At 39.0% G+C, this 23,536-nt stretch overlaps 1 non-coding gene across 1 annotated transcript; it reads right to left on the minus strand.

Annotated features, from left to right (window-relative positions):
- Positions 1–18,852: 18,852 nt before the first annotated feature.
- On the minus strand, positions 18,853–19,016 carry LOC125105942 (U1 spliceosomal RNA). Its single transcript, XR_007129179.1, has one exon. It is a non-coding gene; the product is annotated as a U1 spliceosomal RNA (small nuclear RNA).
- Positions 19,017–23,536: the final 4,520 nt, after the last annotated feature.

Consider the following 23,536-nt stretch of genomic DNA (forward strand, 5'->3'; position numbering starts at 1 on the left):
AACCCACCAAGCCAACCAGGTGCCCCTCTCCTGAGGGTTTATGTTTCTCTGGGGCACCTGGGTAGCTCAGTGTGTTAAAGCCTCTGCCTTCAGCTCAGGTCATGATCCCAGGGTCCTGGGATCGAGCCCCGTATCGGGCTCTCTGCTCAGTGGGGAGCCTGCTTCCTCCTCTCTCTCTCTCTGCCTGCCTCTCCGCCTACTTGTGATCTCTCTCTTTCTGTCAAATAAATAAAATCTTAAAAAAAATTAAATATGTTTCTCTGTTCTAGCTGAAAAGAATTTAAATATCTCTCAACCTAGTTAAAACTCTAGGAGTTGTTCAGCATACACTTCTCTGGTAGTTATTTTCCTCTACGAGTTGCTTTTTGTGGAGTTTCACTGTATACACACATATTTAAAGGGATTTTTATGAATGTTTGTCTGCAAAGATCGCTCCTCTCCAATACTCTGTCCTACAAATTCTGACTGCTTCAGCCTCCCTAAAAGCCAATGTTTTTCTTTTCAGCCCAGCAAGCTCTCAAGCACTTGCTGGGGATCTTCTCCCTCAGGCCACCTTCTGTAGGCAGAAATCAAGGCCAATAACAGGTTTCATCTTTGTTTCCCTTTTCTCAGTGATAACAGACTTGTTCTGATTACTGTCTCAATGTCTGAAAGAGTTGTTTCCTATATTTTATCTGGTTTTCTAGCTGTTCATGTAAGTATACTGGTCCTGTAGTAGTCAGAAGCAGAAACCAATGAGAAATGTATTTTAAAGAGAGAGTTATGTCCCTTCTTATAGCTACTTATTGGCAGAACCGAGGCTATCTTTACCTACAGAGGAGACTAGACATGTTGCTTTTTTCTATATTGTCATATGCCCAGTGAAAAAAAATCATGGAAGAGTGGATTCTGAGAAAGAGTGAGCATTATCTATGATAACTCTATGGTTGTTAGGTCATTTACCAGTTCGGTAGTTCCCTGAGAGAAGGGTCACTGGATTTTAGTTCAGATTGTTTGTTTTTCATGTTGGTAGCCTATGCAGAACCTGATGCTCATAAGTGGCTCAGGAAAAATAAAATTGAAGAGAACATGGCTCTGAATATCGAACTCATAATTATCCAAACCACCAAAGAGAAAATTCGGCACAAGGAAAGAAGACAATGTATGCTGGAAGGAAAAAGAGAAAGCCTTGGGGAAAAAAGTGGAAAAATTATCGTGGAGCTCTAAATGCATTAATCCATTGATTATTTAGAAACTCTGTTGAGGGACTGGAGACTGCAGAAGCCCTGTTGCTCCCCTCACCTCCAATGTCCTTCTCTTGTCACCTATGTTGGATTATAAGAAAGCTAATAAATAAAGCCTTTTCTGACCCCCTAGCTTATAGCAAACATTTAAAAAAATTTTTTTTTTTAATTTTTTATAACATATAATGTATTGTTAGCCCCAGGGGTACAGGTCTGTGAATCGCCAGGCTTACACACTTCACAGCACTCACCATAGCACATACCCTCCCCAATGTCAATAACCCCACCCCCCTCTCCCCACCCCCCTCCCCCTGGCCCCCTCAGTTTGTTTTGTGAGATTAAGAGTCTCGTATGGTTTGTCTCTCTCCTGATCCCATCTTGTTTCATTTATTCTTTTCCTACCCTCCAAACCCCCCACGTTGCATCTCCACTTCCTCATATCAGGGAGATCATATGATAGTTGTCTTTCCCGATTGACATATTTCGCTAAGCATAATACCCTCTAGTTCCATCCACGTCATCGCAAATGGCAAGATTTCATTTCTTTTGATGGCTGCAGAGTATTCATATTCATACATTCATAGTATATATATAGTCATATATATATGACTAGTACTAGTATTCATATATATATCTATATATAGATATATATAGGAATATATATAGGAATAGTATATATATACCACAATAGTATATATATATTCCACATCTTCTTTATCCAGTCATCTGTTGATGGAGATCTAGGTTCTTTCCATAGTTTGGCTATTGTGGATATTGCTGCTATAAACATTTGAGTGTATGTGCCCCTTCGGATCACTACATTTGTATCTTTAGGGTAAATACCCAGTAGTGCAATTTCTGGGTCATAAGGTAGCTCCATTTTCAACATTTTGAGGAACCTCCATGCTGTTTTCCAGAGTGGGTGCACCAGCTTGCATTCCCACCAACAGTGTAGGAGGGTTCCCCTTTCTCCACATCCTCGCCAGCATCTGTCATTTCCTGACTTGTTAATTTTAGCCATTCTGACTGGTGTGAGGTGATATCTCATTGTGGTTTTGATTTGTATTTCCCTGATGCCGAGTGATGGGGAGCACTTTTCCATGTGTCTGTTGGCCATCTGGATGTCTTCTTTGCAGAAATGTCTGTTCATGTCCTCTGCCCATTTCTTGATTGGATTATTTGTTCTTTGGGTGTTGAGTTTGCTAAGCTCTTTATAGATTTTGGATACTAGCCCTTTATCTGATATGTCGCTTGCAAATATCTTCTCCCATTCTGTCAGTTGTCTTTTGGTTTTGTTAACTGTTTCCTTTGCTGTGAAAAAGCTTTGGATCTTGATGAAGTCCCAAGAGTTAGCAAACAGCATTTTATAGCATGATTTGTGTCAAGTTCTTAAAGTATATGATGATTCATATAGTCTATTTCTACCCTCAAGAAGGTGGAATCTATTGGAAATGGAAAAACCTTTTTAAAATTATCTTTTATTTCTGTTAATTCTTTGTTTTCCTCACAGTACCAGCACAGTGAGTACAGAATATGTTAAATAAAAACACTGTTCCAACATCTGATTGAAAGTTGTTTGAAGGTCACTTGAAACCTTGAAAGACAATAAGCATGGTGATATTACCTGTCTTCTGACAAGCTGGGGTGACAGGACCACTTTCTCAGGGATGTGGTCCTTGACTACTCTCTTGAAGTGGGAAAACACACAATATCACCACAGCTCTTCTTTGATTTTTTCGCTTAACCTGTCACCATAAAATACACAAGATACGGAAAATTCTTGTTTTCTTTACTATTTGTCTCTTTTTCCATTGAAATAAGGGCTGGGAGTTTTATTCTTTTTCTCCCTGCTATATTCTGAGTGCATAAACATTAGTGGAATGAAAGAATGGAAGAAGATAACAAAGGAGGTTAAGTGAGGACCTCATGAGATAAACTGAGATGAGGTCTTTAAGTGTGGTAATTTGTTGGCTATGCTCTACTGGACAAAGGGTGTTCTATTTGATGATAAAAAGATTTGTGTACCTCTTCAAGGGCCATGTAAAAGAGTAAAATATGAAGATGTGGTGGAAGAGTTTTTCTCTATTTGTGTAATTCAGCTAATTACTAAAATTACAAATTTAGTAATTTGTAACTAAAAATTAAACCCCCCTCATAATGCATGCTCTCATTTTTATTTTCCAATCAATGAATGTAGGTAGTCTTTTAGATAAAAGAATTTTTTTTTTTTTTTGCCACGAGTCCTATAAAAACAATATTTTTAACAACTGGTTCCTGCCCCTGTTTTTTCCTGCCTTATGGTTTGAAAATGGTGTTTTGCTTGCCTCTCCTTTTCCCATTTAGACTGGAATCCCTTCTCCATTTCTTGGACTCCACTTCAGCATGAAGGGGCTCATTATTCCAAAGTTAAAAAGCCATAAGCAAGGGGAGTTCATAAAGCAAACTGCAACAAGGGTGCAGCCATCATCTGACCGTCCTAACCACTCCGAATTGCTGGGTGGCACCAGAAAGCTCACTGGTACCTTGGCATATGGCAGTGGAAACCTGGTAATTTGGATAGATTAAAAGTTGGTACGGAATTACCATTAGGCTTTCATCCAGGTCTGAAATGAGTGTGTGTGTGTGTGTGTGTGTGTGTGTTGTGTGGTGTGGTGTGTAGGGGCAGGAAAGGGGAAGGAAGTTAAGAAAGAGGAGAGAAGAGGAGAGGAGAGAAGAGAAGCATGATAAATCAATCCTAGGCTCTGCTAACTTCATGTTTTAATTATACATGGCCTAGAAGGATCATGGCTCTACCTCTATAGTCTTTCTATTTCCATGGATCTCAGTATTTTGTTGGTAGTTTTTTTTTTTTTTTTTTTTTGCTGAAGCCCACCATGCTGGTTGATTAATTGGTGTTGTCCACTCTACTTCTTTATCAAAGGAGTACTCTAGCAGAAAGGGTGGGATTCAAATTCTACAAAGCATAGAGCTTTCAAATGATGAAAGACACGAAAATAATGAGCAAAGAAGAAATGGAAGTTCAGGAGGAGAGTGATGTATGAAACCAGTAGTAGACCTTTCCTTCATTGTGAATTTGATTCCCACATGTACCCTACATGTTTCTGGTTTAAAACCAGAATCTTAGCATTCCGGGGTGTGTGTAGCTATCCAGAACAAGAGATCAACCAATAGAGGTACACTGAATTGTTCCTTGAAGAAGCATGCATTAACAGTGTAAGAAAACATGACACCCAGATTTCTCCTAACACAAACATCAGCTTTAGATTCAGATTAGGTACCTAACCTTGCAGCCAGGTCTTGGGGCAAGTGAACTCATTTACCCGTATGAATGTTGTCTGTAGATTCGAAAGCTGAAATTTATAGAGCCCAGTGAGATGAAAATTATAGGGCACTGTGCCACACAGGAGACTAATTTCATGTTTATTTTGAGATTTGCAATCTCAAATTTAGTTGAGAATAAAAGATTCTTTACAAGATCATAGTCATTTGTTCCTCTTACCCCCTTGGTGATAAACTTAGCAGGGCTGGCAAACCCATGGACCCTTTTGACTTAGATACAGAAACCTATGAACCAGGTGGATGAGTAATACTTGTTCACCCAGCAACTCCTGATATGAAGGATATCTCCATTTATACAAGGAGTACATTAAGGTCCATAAGCAAAGAACTATAGACTGCATAGTCTTCCTCCTGTCTGCCTCATGTCCCTGGGATAAAGTAGAGAAGGGGCACTTCTTCTTTGGTCCTTTCTGATCTCAGCTCTGATGTCTTTTCCTGGCATTCATTCCTCCTCTTCCATCTGTGTCTATCACTGCATTTTTGCATGCCAGTTAAATGACTCCATTGTGCCTGCAATAACACTTAGCCACTTTTCTCAATTACTTCTCTTGTATTGGAAAAAAAGAAAAAGCTCAATCTAATCTAGGCTTAGGCAATAAAAACACTCTAGCTCGGCAAATAAATGATCTAAATGTGTTGGGTGATATTCCACTTTCTTGCTAAATGCTAACAATTGTACCACATGGAATCGAAATGTGCATAGCCGGGAAAGTTAAGAAAATAATGCCAGAAGACAGGGGGCTAAGGGGGGCGGTGGTGGTAGTGGTGCTTACCATGCTCAAGGCTGTGGCTCTGTGCAATACCTGCTATGCTACGCCATCAATGTGAGACTTTCAGATACAGGAGATACTTCAGTCAGACTTGCGTAAACCCCTGGCTTCAAGATTGATGAGGAGAGAAGCAAGAGCCTGCCTAACTCTGAGTCCTAATTATGAAGTCATCAGACTTAATCTAAACTGCACTAATAAACCTGAGCTTCAGATCCAGCCACCTTGGTAAAATAGGAATGACTCTCCTTGCCCTTCTCCTCTTCCCATGCTCCTCCCTAGGGCTGTTCCTCCTACCACCTGTTCTATTCCCTGCATGGGTTGGTTGCTGGGAGGATCAGGAGCCAAAACCAATGACAATGATAGCAGTAGTAGCTGCCATTTGTGGTGTATGTTCCATGTACTAGACTCTAACATTTCCACCTCCAGCCTCAAATAACCTAAGGAGAGGAGCAGTGCCATCCCCACTTACCCAGGAGGAAAGTGGGAGTGAGCAAAGTGAAGAAACTACCAAGGAAATAAAGCTAGCAGTGGTGGGCACATTCCTGGAATACTGAATGTCATTTAATCTGTAAAATACAGTATAGATGTTTGGTGTTGTTTATAGTTATTAGAGTCTTTTACAACCGTAATACTGCAACTGCAAATTCTCTTTGGTGCACTAGGAAATATTTGAGCCAGGATGTTTAGAAAAAAAAACCTGACAGGTTAGATGGGTAGCACCTCACAGAATAGGCCATGGTGAGGCTTTTGACAAATCTGTAAATTCCTACCTTTAGCTCATTTCCAAGTTCACTGTGGGAGCTAAATTAAAAAAGGAAATGCTGAATAACGATTGTTAATTCTTCTCTGTTAACACTTTCTTGTGTCTCAGTCTCTCTGATGGCAAGTATTTTGGATCAAATAGTAATACACAACCTTTATATATAGGACTTAAATATATCCACATTTAAACTTCCATCCAACTTGTCAACTACTACATCAGTTTTACAAATGAGAAAATTAATCTGTTCAAGAAGCAAAAAGTTGTATCCTAAAAGTCTGTTTAAGTATTTCCCAATTAGAAAAATCTCCCGTAAGTGGGGTGGCCTGTATGGACCCGTTTGCCTGGTCGTTCTAGCATAATTCACCCTCAAATTCATTCTCCTAATTCGCTAGTTTGAAGAATAAATTATATGGTCAACCTACCCAAAAGCATGGAATTAAATGACTCCATTGCCACTAATGGATTTTGAGAACACGTTGAGATACACCTTGGGCCATTAGGGATACGACGATGCCTCTCCTGCACAAAGGTAATTCCTTAAAAAGGGTATATATTCAGGGCATCAGTAATTATTTTTTTAGCTCTCTCTACCTACAAGTGAAAGCCCTTCTCTGGGTCAACCATGCAATGTGTTTTTGTTTGTTTTTCTGTTTGTTTTTCCCAGCCAAGTTGCACATTAGAATCACCTGGCGAGACTTTTATATATTTTTTTTAAAAATTTATTTATCTACTCGTTTATTTGTGAGAGAAAGAGACAGAGAGGTGGGGAGGGGCACAGGGAGAGAGGGTCTTAAGTAGACTCCACACTGAGTGCAGAGCCCAACACAGGGCTCAGACTTTTGACCCTGAGATCACGACCTGAGCCAAAACCAAGAGTCAGATGCTTAACTGACTGCACCACCCAGGTGCCCTCACCCACTGTAAGCCTTTTTAAATCAGGCCTGCCTCAGTTCCACTCAGGACCAACGGCAGTTAGGATTTCAGGAGTAGGGCCTGGGAAACAACATTTCTCAAAAGCTCTCCAGACAGACTTTGACAGTGCGGCAGGAAGCAATGATCAGCATCAGGTGAACAAACACAAGTTGATACTGATCAAGTACATTAGACCCACCGGGAAGGCACCACAAAGGGAAGATCTGAGTTGGGGAGGGCACAGTGTTGCCAAGGAATGGAAAAGAAAGATATTTGTGGCTACCTTTTCCATTTTATGAAATTCTTATGTGTTTATCTCAACTTAATGAGTGTGGTATTGTTAAAAAAGTGATTTGTGTTGTTGAACAGATAACTGAGTCTAGTCTCCAGTACTTGTCTCTCTGTAACTTTATTTGGATCTGCTGCACATTCTTGCTTATTGTGTGTATATGTTTTGTGGAGTTACAATGGGGATAATATTATTCAGAAGGAACTGTGTATGACAATAAAACTTGAAACTGTTGGCATCATGTCTTTTAAAAGATAAAACCCTTGTCTTATTTTAGTTATTTCAGAAAATGTTCACTGAGAAAGGAGAGGAGAAGTGCCCCATTGTGCAGAGAAAGACATGGGGAACACAAAGAAGTGAGGGGCTGAGCCATGGGTCATGCAGTGAGGAACCCCAGACCTTGAATTAGCAGTCAAAATTTCAAACCATTAATTTAATGCTCTGTGAAAATTTAAGCACTGTGAAAAGGAAGTTTCACTATTTTCAATCCATGAGAGTATTTTTAAAGTAGAGTATTATTAGACCTATTTTATGGTTATTTATTGCAATAAATGTTTGTTTTCCTTTGAAATGTACTAAATCATACCTTAATCTCTTTGCTATAATTTTTCCATGGAAAGAAAATAACATTTCATTGATGTAGTTTCAATATGCTGGGGGCTGAGTCTTCTGTTTCAGGGCCAGTCCAGAACCTGTGCCTGGGGATGCAGGAGGCCAGGCCAGAGACTTGTTCTTTCCTGGTGCAGGTCACTACCATGTAGAATTGCTGAATTCTTCAATGACAACTCAACTCCAAGTAACTCACATTCTTTCCTTTAGTTTTTTTTTTTTCTTTTCCTGTGTAAATAATATTTAGTCCATCCTAGGATTTTATTCTAAGAGGTAATTTCTCAGCATATCCACAAGCTGTAACCCTCTCCAAGCTCTCTTCCTCTTCCTTGATGATTTGCCCTTACTCTCTCTGTGGAAAGAAGGACACATAGAAATGAGTAAAGAGCTCTCAGTACTATATGCCCAAGAGGTGCTTTACCCCAAATCTTAACCCACTGTGGTACAGGAGGATAACATGTTCCTATAGGTAGGAACTTTTGCTGGCCTTCAACTGGTCAGCTGTGGTAGGAGTAGAGGACCTGGGGCAAATAATACATTATATGTTAATTAAAAAAAAAGAGTAGAGGAAAGAGGGGTGCTTGAGTGACTTAGTCAGTTAAGCATCCAACTCTTGATTTTGGCTCAGGTCATGATTTCAGGGTTGTGGGACTGAGCCCTGTGTTGGGCTCGGTGCTGGACTTGGAGGCTGCTTAAGATTCTCTTGCTCCCTCTCTCTCTGCCCCTCTTCCCCTTAAAAAAAAAAAAAAAGATTAGAGAAAAGAGTTGGGAAATAAGACTCCTGCAGGCCTTCTTTCAAGGCACCAATTATTCAGGTGCAGGTAGAACAGTAAGCTCAGGGCCATTCCTTAGCCCCAGGGGTTGGTGTCTCAGCCTGTGTAAAATAATAATATATAATATTATTTGAAGTAGAAGTAGGAAAATAATCCACAGAATTTAGTTCCTTCAGACTTGTGGACCAGCAGAAATAAAAACTAAATCCAAAGACAGAACTTAATAGCCACAGTTCCTGCTCATGTTTCTCTATAGGAGTCTTCAGTGGTCTCAGGTTGACTAGCAAGAGAAGTGATTTCCTCTTAGATGTCCATCACAGAGATCTGGCCAGGTAAATGGAAATAAATCCCCCAACTACTTGATAGCAGATCTAAGTCACTGATGGTCCCACATGGTATGAGAGAATTGGGAAAACTAATCAAGGTGCTGATATCCTCATAAAATTAAACATAACCTAAATAATGACTTGATATACAAAAAGGTTGGTTAAAAAGTGGTAAAAGAGAGTCAGGTAGGGATTTGGAGAAGAAGGCTAAAAAGGAGAATAATTGTGAAGTTTGCTATGAGATGCTTCTTGGGTCTGTCTGATAAATCTAGATGGCCTTCCTGAAGAAGGAAGACTAGAAAAGTACTTCTGAGCTACATTTCAAACTATAAGAAAGATTCTTAGGTGAACAAGAAATGAAAGACTCTAGACCCAAGAGTAACTGAGCAAGGGTGCACAAGTGAAAGAGAGGGAAGCTATTAGCATACCAGATTTAATTTGATGGAGAATTGTTACTCTTCATGTGTGTGCCTGTCTCCTTTATAAGCCTGTCAAGGACTGGGGATTGTTCACTTTTATGCTCTACACATAACAGAAGCTTAATAAATGGCTTAATAAATAGAAGCTTAATAAAGAAAGAAATAAATGAATAAATGAATGGACGAGGGTATGAATGAAGTCTCAAGCAGAGGTGTTCACTATAAGTGGCACTGCTAGCCACCTTGGCTATGAGTTTAGGACTCTTGTGACCTCTCATCTTCCTTTTTCCAGCCATACAGTTCATGGTGACATTTCAGAGCATTGTGTCACCAGAAAATGATGCTTGCTTTTGGTCTTTTGAAGGAAGACTGCAGTTAACAGTTATATTGACTTTAAATTTAGTAGCACTGGGCAAGAATAGAAATGTTCTAATCCCGTCTCCTCCTACGGAATGTGAATTGTGGTCAGAGTAATGTGTTTTTGACTTCTGTGATTTAGATCAAATTTCATAAGCCAGACAGGGCGTAGGGAGCCAGGCTGCAGCAGCCACTCTCCCTGGTAAACAGTGTCACACCTCCTCTGGACAGCCTAGGGCACCATGTGTGCCCTGGCGTTAGACATACCTCACCGGGGCTTGTCTGTTCTCCCTGCCTTATTTCTCTGCCCAGTGTTCATGTGGCGTTTGGCTTCCTATTCTTAGAACTGGGCAATGCAATGATGTGCAGGTGTGAGAGGTATACACACGTGTGTCTAGAAAAGGCTGCCCCAGAAAAACACATCAGGGCCTGGGTGCAACTCAAAGTTTTAGGTTTCCACTTCTCATAAGAAAAAGGTCACTCATTATAAAACTTCCACTGGGGAAGGCTAAGTTGGCCTAGTAGGACAATGCTGTCTGATGACCCATTCTGTCTATACAGCAGACCCAGGAAGATGTCAGAAGGTCATGTGGGTAGGCAGAAGCCAGAAAGAAAGTCTGCCTTCCTTCATAGGGCACTAAGGAAATAGTTCTCCAGGTGCGTGCTAGATTTAACACTGTCATCTCTCTTCCACCATATGGGCTAAGCAACTTTGTTTTGAAACAGATGGGTCATTTCATGCATTGTCCTTAAGCCACTGTCTGTTAAACTTGCTTACAGCCATAGAATTCTAAATGTAATCAGGGAGTTTTTGCCTTCAGAGGAAATACTGTGGAGTCTTCGGTCTTCTAGAGGACTTGCCTACAATTTTACCTCTCCTCCCACCTTGATAATATTAACAATTTAAAGGCATGATACCTGAAAAAAAAAAATTAAATTACAAAATAAAAGTTTGATACCTGGCCAGGTAAATGCCTTTTGGAAATAGGAAAAATAATAAAAGTTTAGCTCAAGTTCATCAAGGGAATAGAGATCCATGTTAGTAGTTAGTAGTAGCTAACTTAGTGAGTCTTAAATTGCCGGGACAAACATTCTCTTCCTGCCTCTGTTATCATTAGTAAATGTGTACTGAGAATATTCATCAGATGTTCGGATTAATTTGGCCTGTAAGGAAGTTAATGCCTGAACTCTACAGACAATCTTTAAAAGTAGGAATAACATATGTTAGTTTTCTCTTTTGTTACCTATTCCTTGAATTTTCAGATTTATTATTAATTAGGTCCATCCTTTATTAATTCCCTTTCATTAGTAAGATTTCTTAGTATGTAAATGTAAAAAATATTTGATTTAACAACTGGATGAGTGTTTAAAAACACTCTCTCATAGTTGATCATAAGTACTGAATTTTCCTTCCATTTCTTTTTCTTTGAGTTTCTGCTCCTTGAATGTTTTACCTCTAACCAGGGGGATTTTTAAAAAAATTGTTAATGTTTTTTTCTTTTTGAATATTCTGTGAGGTTTATTTTCTTATGCTTTCTAATGTCTACCTCTCATATTGGTAAACTTAGAGTTCTTGAGCTATTTGATATCTGCTAATAAATTTTTGTTCCACTATTCAATGAAAATATTGTACTTGCTTTGGTCAAAAATATCTCCAGATTAGAGCTATCAGAAAGCCATTGGTTTACTCCACAATTAAACATTTGGTTACACTAACAGCGAAATATTCTATATGATTAGTTACACCTGTGAAAAAGTAACATAGTGCTTTTGCACAAGCCTTCAGAATTTTAACGTCTCACACCATTAGGCCCTTAAATGTAAATCTATGATGATAAGACACACTGGCTTCTTGGCTCATGTTCATTGGGGTGATGTAAAAGCCCTGCAGCCCAAACAGAATTTTATTTTCTCTGTTAGTAACAACAAACAGTCAAAATATTTCCCTGGAAGGGTGTGTCATTAATGGAAGCATTTCAGATGTCTGTATGCGAGGGTCAGGAGATTCTCTCCAGATTACCCCGTACTACCCCACATACTAGACTTTACATTGTGAGGAAATGTGGTTTGGGTCCAAGTATAGGAGTTACCCTTGGAATCAAATTGAAAGTACTCCAGATCTATAAGTCTGATTTTACAGAATCCATAATTATCCCAATGTGGCAGATATAATAACACTTCTAGAAAAACTCATATTATTAGTTATTTAGTTTACAAGCAAGTCTGGGGTTCCCAGCAGATAGGAGATATTCAAGGTGACAGACGTTACTGCCTGAGGCACTCTAGTATCCTCATGGTGTATAAAATCATCACAGCTTCATCATTATTTAAAAACAGGTGTAGGGACATACATACATACATATATGTATATATGTGTGTGTATATGTAAATATGTGTGTATACATATGTGTACACACACACATACACACACACACACACACATATGTATCATGCACGTATCCACTAAAGAAAAACAGGGTGAGGCCAATGAAATTAATCCATCATCATCCTGCTGGCTGGCTCTACCTGCTACAGAAGCTGAGGCTCTTTTCCTCAGCTGGCTTGCCAGTGGGCTTGAGCCCCAGGAGATCTATGATTACCATGATTCATTGATCATGCAGAAGCCAAACTGGCTCCTTCTTTGTCCTGAGGCTGCATCTCAGGACCTTGGCCTCTCTTCTCTCTTAGCAAAGGGAAAAGGGCAGCAATAAATCTGAGGACCCAGATAAAAACACCAAGCTATAACCACTCTTTTAATATTACCATCAAAATCGAACAAAGACTCATTAATGAGTTTCAGTATTTGAACTAAGGATTTGGAAAAAAACAAAACAAAACAAAACAAAACAAAAACCAAACTGGCAGGAAAAGGCACATGAGCAAAGAATAATGTTTCCAAACAGAGGATGTAGGGCTTATTTTAATGAGACCTCAATGATCTTCAGGAAATTTAATAGGAAACTTTATTCTAACTGGTTTAAATTAGCTATGTTTTGAGAAGTTTCTTAAAACTGGGAATTAATAAACAGAAAAATAAAATCTACTCAAATCTTTGGAACTTAATTTTTTTTTTTAAGATTTTATTTATTTATTTGACAGAGAGAGAGATCACAAGTAGACAGAGAGGCAGGCAGAGAGAGAGAGAGAGAGAGAGAGGGAAGCAGGTTCCCTGCTGAGCAGAGAGCCCGATGCGGGACTCGATCCCAGGACCCTGAGATCATGACCTGAGCCGAAGGCAGCGGCTTAACCCACTGAGCCACCCAGGCGCCCCAGGAACTTAATTTTTTATCTAGCTGTAAGAAAACAATTATTGGGAAAATATGTATCAAAATTTGAGGAATCTTTTTGTCTTACCATGTTTCTTCTTCAAGCAGCCTGCTTATCTCCAGAAAAGCCTGGCCTTCTTCTCATTTGCCAACATGAACAAGTTTTTTATCTAGCTTACTATATATGAACCATAAGTAGTCTCTATGCTCTCGGGAAATTATCAGGGAGAGAGACAAATACTGAAATAGAGGAGTGAAGAAGAAGAAATGTGAACATGGGTGGGGGTCAAAGCAGAGGTGAGAAGAAAGGCTCTAGGTGGTTTTGCCTGGAACCAACTTGCTGAATGATCACCTTTCCAAATGACTATTTCACCCAAAGAGTCACCCAAATGACTATTTCCTTTTAACTATTTAATTGTAGCTAGTCAGTTTTATTTTATCTTTCTTACATTTGAGGAATGCTGCTCTGGTCTCTGCTGCCAGATAACTGCTGCTATAACTAAATATTGAGGGTGAAGAAAGGTAGAAACTGAGAGGCATTTATATTTAAAAAGTATACAGTTTTGAATATGAATAATTTATACTGAAATTTTCATTATTTGTACATATTAAAAGAAGAATGCATTCATAAGAGTTTTCATATTTAAGAACACAGCTTTCAGAAATGCATTCTTGAGGAGTATAGCTTGGGTATACCTGTCAAGCAAATACTGGTTCAGGGGAAATGGGACAAAAATTAGGTCAATCAGAATTCTTCCCTGGGAACAATATACAGATATTGAAAGTCAGCAGTCTTGGGCTATGGAGCTGAGAAAACAAATATTTGGGACTGACAAAAGTGATCTTTTTTCTCTGTCTACCGACTGAAGTTGGCTAGGAATAGGCACAAATGGATGAGGTATTGCCTTAGTCTATTTGGGCTGCTATAACAGAATACCATAGACTAGGTGGCTTGTTTATAAGAAAATTGTTTCTCACAAAATTTATATCTTACAGCTTTGGAGGCTGGGAAGTGCATGATCAAGGTGATAGCAGATTTAGTGTCTGATGAGACCCTACCTGCTTCCTGGTTCACAGATAGCCCATGTGATGAGAAAACTCTCTTGGGCCTCTTTTATATAGGCACTAATCCCATTCATGAAGGCTCTGCCCTTATAATCTAATTACCTCCCAAAAGCCCCTCCTTCAAATACCCTCACATTGGGGATTAGGTCTCAACATATGGACTTTGGGGAGATATAAACATTCAGTCCATAGAAGATATGGAGAGAAGGATGGTCCTGAGGGGCATAAATAAGAAACTCTGGTTCCAATAGTTAACCTTTTCTTTGATCCCTTGAGTTGACAAGAACTGTGAAGTCTGAGGTTTTATCTTACTTGCAAGCTAAAAACTTGGCCTGCTAGTTTAATGGATGCCAAGTAGAAGACACGAAACTCTCGGTTCTGAGACAAAGAATGTTTACTACTCACACCCATAATGAACCGGAGTATCCATTGTACCCATTCCTTGTACCCATTCCTCTCCTCAAGTCCTCAATGTAATAGAGGACCACCTGATACCTATACACACAGTAAATTGCATTACAAAAGAAATCCTGAGCTAAGGGAACTCAGATCTTTTATAATGGGCAGTAATCCTGCTTTCCCTTTGTTCCAGAGTGAGACGCTAGCTGCTCACTATATACAAATGTTCTTGAAAAGGTCCCCCCTAAAGGTAACCCTTATTTCTGGTTACAAGACATGCAGAAACCTGAGAAAATTGTGAGAATTGTCTCCAACCAGAGCTATCTGTGTACCTTTTTCAGTTTCATGAGTTAACACATTTCCCTTAAGCTAGCTACACTGTATTTATGTCACTTCAATCAAGAATCCTAACCAACATGCAGTATGGCAGTAGGGGTCCATATTTTGCGTGTCCCCCTCATTCTATTATGAAATATGAACAATGTAATTTTATTGTAGAAGATTTTGTAAGTATAAAAACATAAGAAAATCAATCCCTTTTAAATTATGTGTGGGAGATTAGCTGTATCTAAATTTGAGATCTGTTTTTATTTTGTAGCAGCTGACTAGACTCCTTATATTTCTTTTTTTCATGGAGTGACAAAAACAAAGCACATATTTTGGGTTATACAAAAAATTTTAAAAGGTATCAACTGTTCTCAGATAACTCAGGATCTTCGTAGCCTGAGAATTATTCAACTACTAATGGTGTCAGCTAGGATCCCCTGCCCTCACCTTCTAATTGACCTTTCTTCTTTTTTATGAGTTCTCCAGGTTAACTGCTATCTAATACCATTGATATATCCTCTGTATAATGATTTAAGACAAAGATCCTGCTAGAGAAAGTACTTATATTATAATATGAAATTATATAAGAATGTAAAGCCTTTAGGAAGGAATCAAAAGAACTAATGGTAGAACCTGAGGCATCATAGGAAATGTCAGTTAGCTGATTAAGGATTAGGGAAAACTGATAAGCAGCATCCAAAACACAGCTGGTTTTAAGGCCAGGAGAAATGGTTTACCCCCTAGGGGAAAGAGGGCCTACCACTTCTGTTCCTGGTGACTAGAATATGGACTCTCTACGTCTCTTTAACACAGTGTCTGACACATAGAAAATACTCAATAAGTATTATATTGATACTTTATTATATTGATAATATATTATATTATATTAAATACAGTGTAATGAGTGGAAATAGGTCTCTACAGGCAAGCATACTGGAATAAAGTGGTGGTCAGCTCAATAAGATCATGTGCTAACTCATCCAACTTTTCAGGAAGTTGAACAAATCCACATGGGGAACAACTCACAAATAATCAAAATAATCATGCTTAAACTGATGTTTATGCAAGTTACCATCTAAGGGAAAACTTTGGCTAAATAATTTACTTACGAGAGATTTTCTCACTCCCAGTAGGATTTCCTAGCAACAAACAAAAGTCCTTTGCCCTTCATTTGTGTGAGAAAGTACGCATATTGTATTTGCAGGAGCGGGAGAAGATGGGGGCAGCGGAGAGGACATCCAACCGCCTCTGTGGCTTATCCCCTCTAAAGGCAGCTGTTTTCTCCATCAGCGGCTGGTGGCAGCCTTCTCCATATCCATTTGCCGTGGAAGGGCGAGCAGCTGGAATGTCAAACCCAGACTTAGACTGAGAAAATAAACTCCCATCCAAGGACAGATGTGAGGTTTCTAGTCCTTAACTGCCCTGGAAACATTTCACCCTGTGTTTGCCTTGTGTTCAGAAGTGTGGCAGAATGTATATGTCAAATTGTTGCTTGTTGTGGGCATTTTCCCCCTCCTCTTTCCCACTGAGGAAGTCTAGCAGGTCAAAAAGAGCAGGCTATGTGTAAATTCAGGGTTATTCTATAAAGTCATAGGGATAATTCATAAAAGGAATGATTTTATTTATACTGTGGGTAAGAGTTAGGTTTCTCATTGTTGGAAATTAAAATTACAAAAGGGAGTAAGGATGGAATAAGCCCAATGGCATTGGATTGAAACTGGAGGTATCAATATGAACTCATAATTTTACACATAGAAATAGATACACATATGTTTACAGATATAAATGTATATATAATTTTTTTCTAGATATGTCTGATGAGAGATCCTGGCAGCAAAAGAAATCAAAAACACAAACATACACACACACATACACACACACCTCTAATGCTCATATTTTGGTTTCTAAATATCATTTTTCACTGAAAGGAACAGGGTCCTTGAAGAAATGTTTGCTTCCAGGCTTGTTACATGGAAAGAGCAACATGGGCCTGGAACATTGTATTGTGTCAAAATAGAACAAGTGCTCAAAATATGCTAGAGAAATGTCAGGATGGACCTAGGATCTAGGTTACAGGGGCTCTCACTGGCCAAACATGAGACAACTGGAGAGTTGTCATATACTAAAAAGAGAGTGAGAGACCAAGAGCAGAGAAGGGAGAGAGGAAAAAATTAAAGTAAATGTGGCAAAATTTTAACATTTGGGAAATTTGCTTGAAAGGTATATGGGAATTTTTGGTATTATTTTTGAAATTTTTCTATAAGCCTGCAATTATTTCAAAAGAAAAAGTTAAAATTAAATACATGCAAAATCAGCTTTAGGGAGAGATAAATAAAAAAAGATCAGCATAATACTGATAATTGTTGAAGTTTACTATCAGTTACTGGGAAGTCATTGTACTATTTTATCCAATGTATGTGACTGAATCCTTTCTGTAATAAAAAGTGAAAAAAAATAAAAGAACACCTATGCGATTTTAGTTAAGAATACACCTCCTGGGCGCCTGGGTGGCTCAGTGGGTTAAGCCGCTGCCTTTGGCTCAGGTCATGATCTCAGGGTCCTGGGATCGAGCCCCGCATTGGGCTCTCTGCTCAGCAGGGAGCCTGCTTCCCTCTCTCTCTCTCTCTCTGCCTGCCTCTCCATCTACTTGTGATCTCTCTCTGTCAAATGAATAAATAAAATCTTAAAAAAAAAAAAAGAATACACCTCCTATTTCTAGCCTCAGGGGACTATAAAATCCAGACCCATGGGAGTAACATCAGCCTACATTCCCTTCTCTGGCCTTGAGTCTTCCTATCCACTATAGTCCACCCTACTCACTACCAACCAGAGGAGTTGTCTTTCTGAAATATATCTTTTAATATTTTATCTATGCTCTAGCTCACAAATCTTTTATTTATTTCCCATGCCAAGAGAAAACTCTGAGCTTTCATTTCTAAGGTCTCAAGGTCCTTTATAATTAGGTCTTGACCTACTTTCGCAACCTCATCTTCCAAATTGCTGACATGAATATTCTTCCTTAAACACTGTTTTTTTTGTCCTGCCAAAGAGCTCTTTGGATATCCTTACATATATGTTTGGCAGGTCTGAAAATGTGCCCATAATCCTCTTTCTTTGTTTTTATTTTAAAACTTTACTATCCATTAGGATGACTGATGGGGATGACAGGGTTAGAGGTTGTTTCAAAAGGATGGGCTATACCATTCTCTGTGAGAACTAGCTATTTCTTTTGTGGGATTCTACCCTGGGAATGGGCTCTTTCAGGCTACTGGAGTTTCAGGTGAGGGGTGGGCTGGGTTTGCTGAAAGCTGTTTTTATTTTCTCATCACCACTTTTTTAAGAATCTAAGTCATGTCTTCCTCTACACTGAGTCTGCAGAGAGGTTCGCTAACTCCAAAACATCCTATCTACTCTTCCCCTATTTCCTTCATCTTCACTCAACATTTGTCTGGTAATCCCAACTCTCTTCCAAGACTCTTGGACATATTATTTCACTGGTTAGATTGGACATGGTTAGCTTGTAAAGTCTGGGAGGGCACCCTCTGTCTTCCCATTATCTGACATTCTATGATACATTCTTTCTACCTTTTGCAATGATCTAAATGAAAGAAGTTCATGATTGACACAAAAGCTATTATGAAAGTGATTTTCACACTTCTCAGAGCAAATTCTTGTAAAAACAGGTGTCCAGATACTGACAATCTTAGGAAACCATATCATTTATACATAAATGTTCCAATCATATTGACCGACTTCAAGAAAATGTGGAGGCTGTGAAAAAAATTATATAAAGGGACACAGAAAGAACCCTAAATGGAAGCTCACTTATACAACTCTCTTCACATTTTTTACAACTTCTAAATCCTTGAACATCATGCTCTTTTCAGGTCTCAACATTTTCTTTCTATGCTAATTCCAAGTACCTCTATATTTCAATTACAATCGAACCACTTTCAAAGGACATGGGTTCTATAATTAAGTTTTATTCTTTTATCATTTGTTTTACGTTTTTTACTAGGGGAGAGTGTGAACACAGTCCCCCACTACCACAAATTATGCAGTTGAGTTTCCCACATTTGGAAATATTGCAGGGGTCTGCACATCCTCAGTGCAATGGACAAGCCTCACCCTGGGAAAACCACCTGCTTGATCATGGTGTCTCCACTACCAGGTAAGTATTATAACTAGGTTTTAGTAGTCCTAACCTCCTTCACCTCCCACTTCATGGTATGTTTTATAAGTAAGCATATCCAACTGCCAACTGGCCAATCCCTTTACAAACTTAGCCTATCACCCCCTGGTGCTGTCATCTTTTAACAGCTTCCTAGAAGTCTTTTAAACTCTAACAATCATTTGTTTGGGATTCTTAGGGAGCACTTATTCTATCATAAGAATAGGTGGCTTTTCTTAGTCCATTTTGGCCTCTGATGTACATCATGAAGGCTCTAATAATAATAACCAGCACTCATTTATACTTCCCACATGCATGACCCTATTCTAAATGCTTTACCTGAATTAATGCATTGAAGTCCATTTTAATTTTTCAGTCTTTCATCTGACAAGCCTCTGAGATAAACCTCCTCAGAAATACTCTGGGCAGTTCTACAACACTCATCTGCCAGAAATTTTAGCACAAGCTAGAATTGGAAATATAAATGAGCCAAGTCCGTGGTTTGGTATGGCAGCCATTGGCGATTAAAAAAAGAAAAAAAAATTAAAGAAATGCTATTTCTATTATAAAAACAATATTTTCTAAAGTTCCAAAGAGAAAAACAATTATGACACTCCCAACATATTTTGGTGGTTGGAAAGTAGAAAATGGCTTTTAAAAAATGGGCAAAATACATCTTGCAACCATATTACCAGTGGCTTTAAATGGAAAGAATGACAGGCCAACCTGGGTACAAGGCTAGCATTTCATCTCAAAACCTTTTTCAGTTCCGTGGTCTCAAAACAGCTCCAGAAAAAGCATCTTCAGAACTCAGTTCTAATACTAAATAAATACTACATATTTTACAGTTTCAGATCGAGGGCCCGGGAAACTCAGGATCAAGCAATGGCAGAAGTCTTGCCTGCTGGAGCTAGAACATGTCAGTCATTAGTTCCTAGTGCCTACCACCAAAAGATGTGATTAACAGTATGCAGAGACATCTTTGACCTGCTTTCCTGTGGCCTTTCCAGTTTTTTATGTTTCTCAATCAGTGAGAACTTTGGCTTCATTTTCTCCCTTGACTTCTAAGACCCCACATTGTCCTGGGTCTTCCTCCTTTCTAATAGCTTCCAGTCTGTATCTAATTGCTCCACTACTTCCATTACCCTAAGAGTTGGGTTTGAGGATTCTATTTTGTTAACATACAAGTTCCAGGCAAGTATGGAAACCTTCATTCATAACTTCTACTATTCCTGCTATGCAGATGAATTTTCAAATCATCATTCCAACCACAGATTCTCTCATGAACTTTAGTCCTAAATGTCTAACAGAAGTTAGATCTTTTCTCTTGGATTTTATGCAATCATTCTAAATCATGATTAACAGTGAGCTCTAATTCTTTTATCATGAACCAAGAATTAGGCTGAGCTTTAGTTCTCCTCTCATTACTGCTTTTATTTCATTAATGGATGTTTTGGGTACAAATTCATACTTACTTTTGAGAAGGTTATATGGGAAAAATATGAACATTTCCTTCAAATTGATTTACTTTTCCCACACATTACTTTTGACATTAAAAATTCTTTATACATTATCATTGATCATAGAAACCTAAAATGAATATTAACTAATTTGCCTGTTGTCAGTAGTATGAATTCTCTGAGTCCTGGAGACATTCCAGCTGTTGCTGTACCTCAGAGAGGTGGGTTATGGAAGTGGTCAAACGTAAATAAGTTTCTCTCCCAGAAATAGGGAAGCACAGGAAATGGTATGTGGGAAACTGGTTCCTTCTAGAAGAAGAGACTATGGTGCTATGGCAAAATGAGAAGATTTTTTACATTTCTGGCTTCTCCAGAAACCATTAGGATGGCTGGGAGTGCTTATCTCTTTGAAGGTGTTAGCAGAGCCTGGAGCCTCTCCAGGGTTGTGTCTACTAATCATGTCATAAAATTCTGTCCTATTACTTAAGGGACTGACTCTGCAGCGCTGTCTGCTTCCCATAGGTGGCCACTTGTGTCTGGTGCAGGCTCCTCCACAGAGGCAAGGAGCTGGTCTCAACTGTTCCTATTATCTCTCACCTGGGCAGAAGCACCCAGACAAACCCCTCCCCAGCTCCATTCAATATACTATGTCTCTCCATTTTCCCTTCTACCCAACAAGGCACTTTCAGCCACATTTATCAAAACTGTTTCCTGACCAGTCTTCTTATCCTCAGCCTCCTCTTCATTTCAAATGAACTTTTGGGACTTCATCAAGATAAAAAGCTTCTGCACAGCAAAGGAAGCAGTCAACAAAACTAAGAGGCAACCCACAGATTGGGAAAAGATGTCTACAAGTGATACCACAAAGGGCTAATATACAAGATCTATAAAGAACTTCTCAAACCCAACAACCAAAAAACAGATAATCATGTCCAAAAATGGGCAGAGGATATGAACAGACACTTCTCCAATGAAGACATACAAATACTTGACAGACACATGAAAAAGTGTTCATCATAATTTTCCATTAGGGAAATTCAAATCAAAACCACATTGAGATACCACCTTACGTATAGCATGGAGCACTGGGCGTGGTACATAAACAAAGAATTTTGGAACACTGAAAAGGAAGAAAATAAAATGAAATGAAAAAAAGAGAAAGAGAGAGAGAGATCACCTTACACCAGCTAGAATGGCAAAGATTAACAAGGCAAGAAACAACAAATGTTGGAGAAGTTGTAGAAAAAGGGGAACCCTCTTACACTGTTGGTGGGAATACAAGTTGGTGCAGCCACTTTGGAAAACAGTGCAGAGATTCCTCAAAAAATTAAAAATAAAAGTACCCTATGGCCAGCAATTGTACTACTGGGCATTTATCCCAAAGATACAGATGTAGTGAGAAGAAGGGCCATATGTACCCCCAATGTTCACAGCAGCAATGTCCACAATAGCCAAACTGTGGAAAGAGTCGAGATGCCCTACAAGAGACAAATGGATAAAAAAGATGTGGTACATATATACAATGGAATATTACTCAGGCATCAGAAAGGATGAATATTCAACTTTTGCATCAACATGGATGGGACTTCAGGAGATTATGCTAAGTGAAATAAGTCAAGCAGAAAAAGTCAATGATCATATGGTTTCACTTACTTGTGGATCATAAGGAATAACATGGAGGACATTAGAAGGAAAAGAAAAGTGAACTGGGGGAAGTCAGAGTGGGAGACAAACCATGAGAGACTATGGACCCCGAGAAACAAACTGAGGGTTTTAGAGGGGAAGGGGGTTGGGGGGTTGAGTCATCCTGGTGGTGGGTATTAAGGAAGGCATATATTGCATGGAGCACTGGGTGTTATACACAATGAATCTTGGAACACTGCATCAAAAACTAATGATGTATTTATGGTGACTAACATAACACAATAAAAAAAAAATTCATGTGCCAGAGACAGATTAATCTCCTTCCTTCATTCCAATTCACATCCTCAAAGTCTTTGGAGGCTCCCCAGTAAGATTAAGTATGAAATCTTAGTCTGGCATCATTTGCAATCTTCTCTAACCCCATCTCTTTACATTTAAAAATACTTATTGTCCCACCTTTATTTCAGCCACACCAGTGAACTCATTGCTCCTAGATATGCAATATACCCTCTGCTCTACTCATACCTACTTCAAGTACTATTTATGAAAACATCTAGTCTGCCCTGCCATACTAAATTCTGTCAAGTGAGTGATGCCCTTGGACTTAACACCCCATGGAATGAAGGTAAAACTCACTTATTCCACAAGACTTTAGGATAACCATCTTCTTTGCACAACCATGTTGGGCCTCCTGACTCAGCTCTAGGAAGAGACAAAAGCTATTTAAATTGCTTTGCACACTTCCTCTTTGTCGTTGTAACTGGTCTGTCCTAAGGTCAAACTTACATAACATACAGCATCAAATTCCCAAAGCTGTACCCATCACAAGTAAGGGAACAATCAGTTTCTTTAGGTTTGACTTTCTGCCACAGGACTCAGAGATGATTAAAGGTTGGTGACCTTTATTAAGGTGTTAAAAGTTCTCATTTGCACTTGTGTTTTCAGACAGTTTATAGGTCCTTTTGATGCAGACCCAGTGGCACTGGATATGCTTCTAGTCATGGGCTATTTCTATTTTCTATGCCTGTTTCCATAGCTGCTAGTCACATAAGACACAGGGTCAGCCTTATCCCAAATCCTGACTGTTCAACACAAGCCTCATCACTGCCATTGTTTTCCCTAAATGGCCTTCCACCCAAATATGTTTCCAGAAGCAGTTATTCTCCTTAAATTGCAAAGTAGATACAGGGATGAAATGAGAACACATTCTGTAAACTTTTTTATGTTAAGCTTCTGCTCTCTGAGGCTCATGATGAATTCCAAGACCAGGATTTGGTAGGTTTTTAGAGAAAAATCATGCATCATTATTTTTTTTTTTTCATAGAAAATAAACATCCCAGGCTGGTCTGGAATTATAAAGGCCTTTGTCTGAATCTCTGCTACATTTAGGGTAAGGGGACCGAGAGCTGCACCCTTAGGACCAA

The sequence above is a fragment of the Lutra lutra genome, chromosome 7 (assembly GCF_902655055.1).
Source record: "Lutra lutra chromosome 7, mLutLut1.2, whole genome shotgun sequence".
Lineage (NCBI taxonomy): Eukaryota > Metazoa > Chordata > Mammalia > Carnivora > Mustelidae > Lutra > Lutra lutra.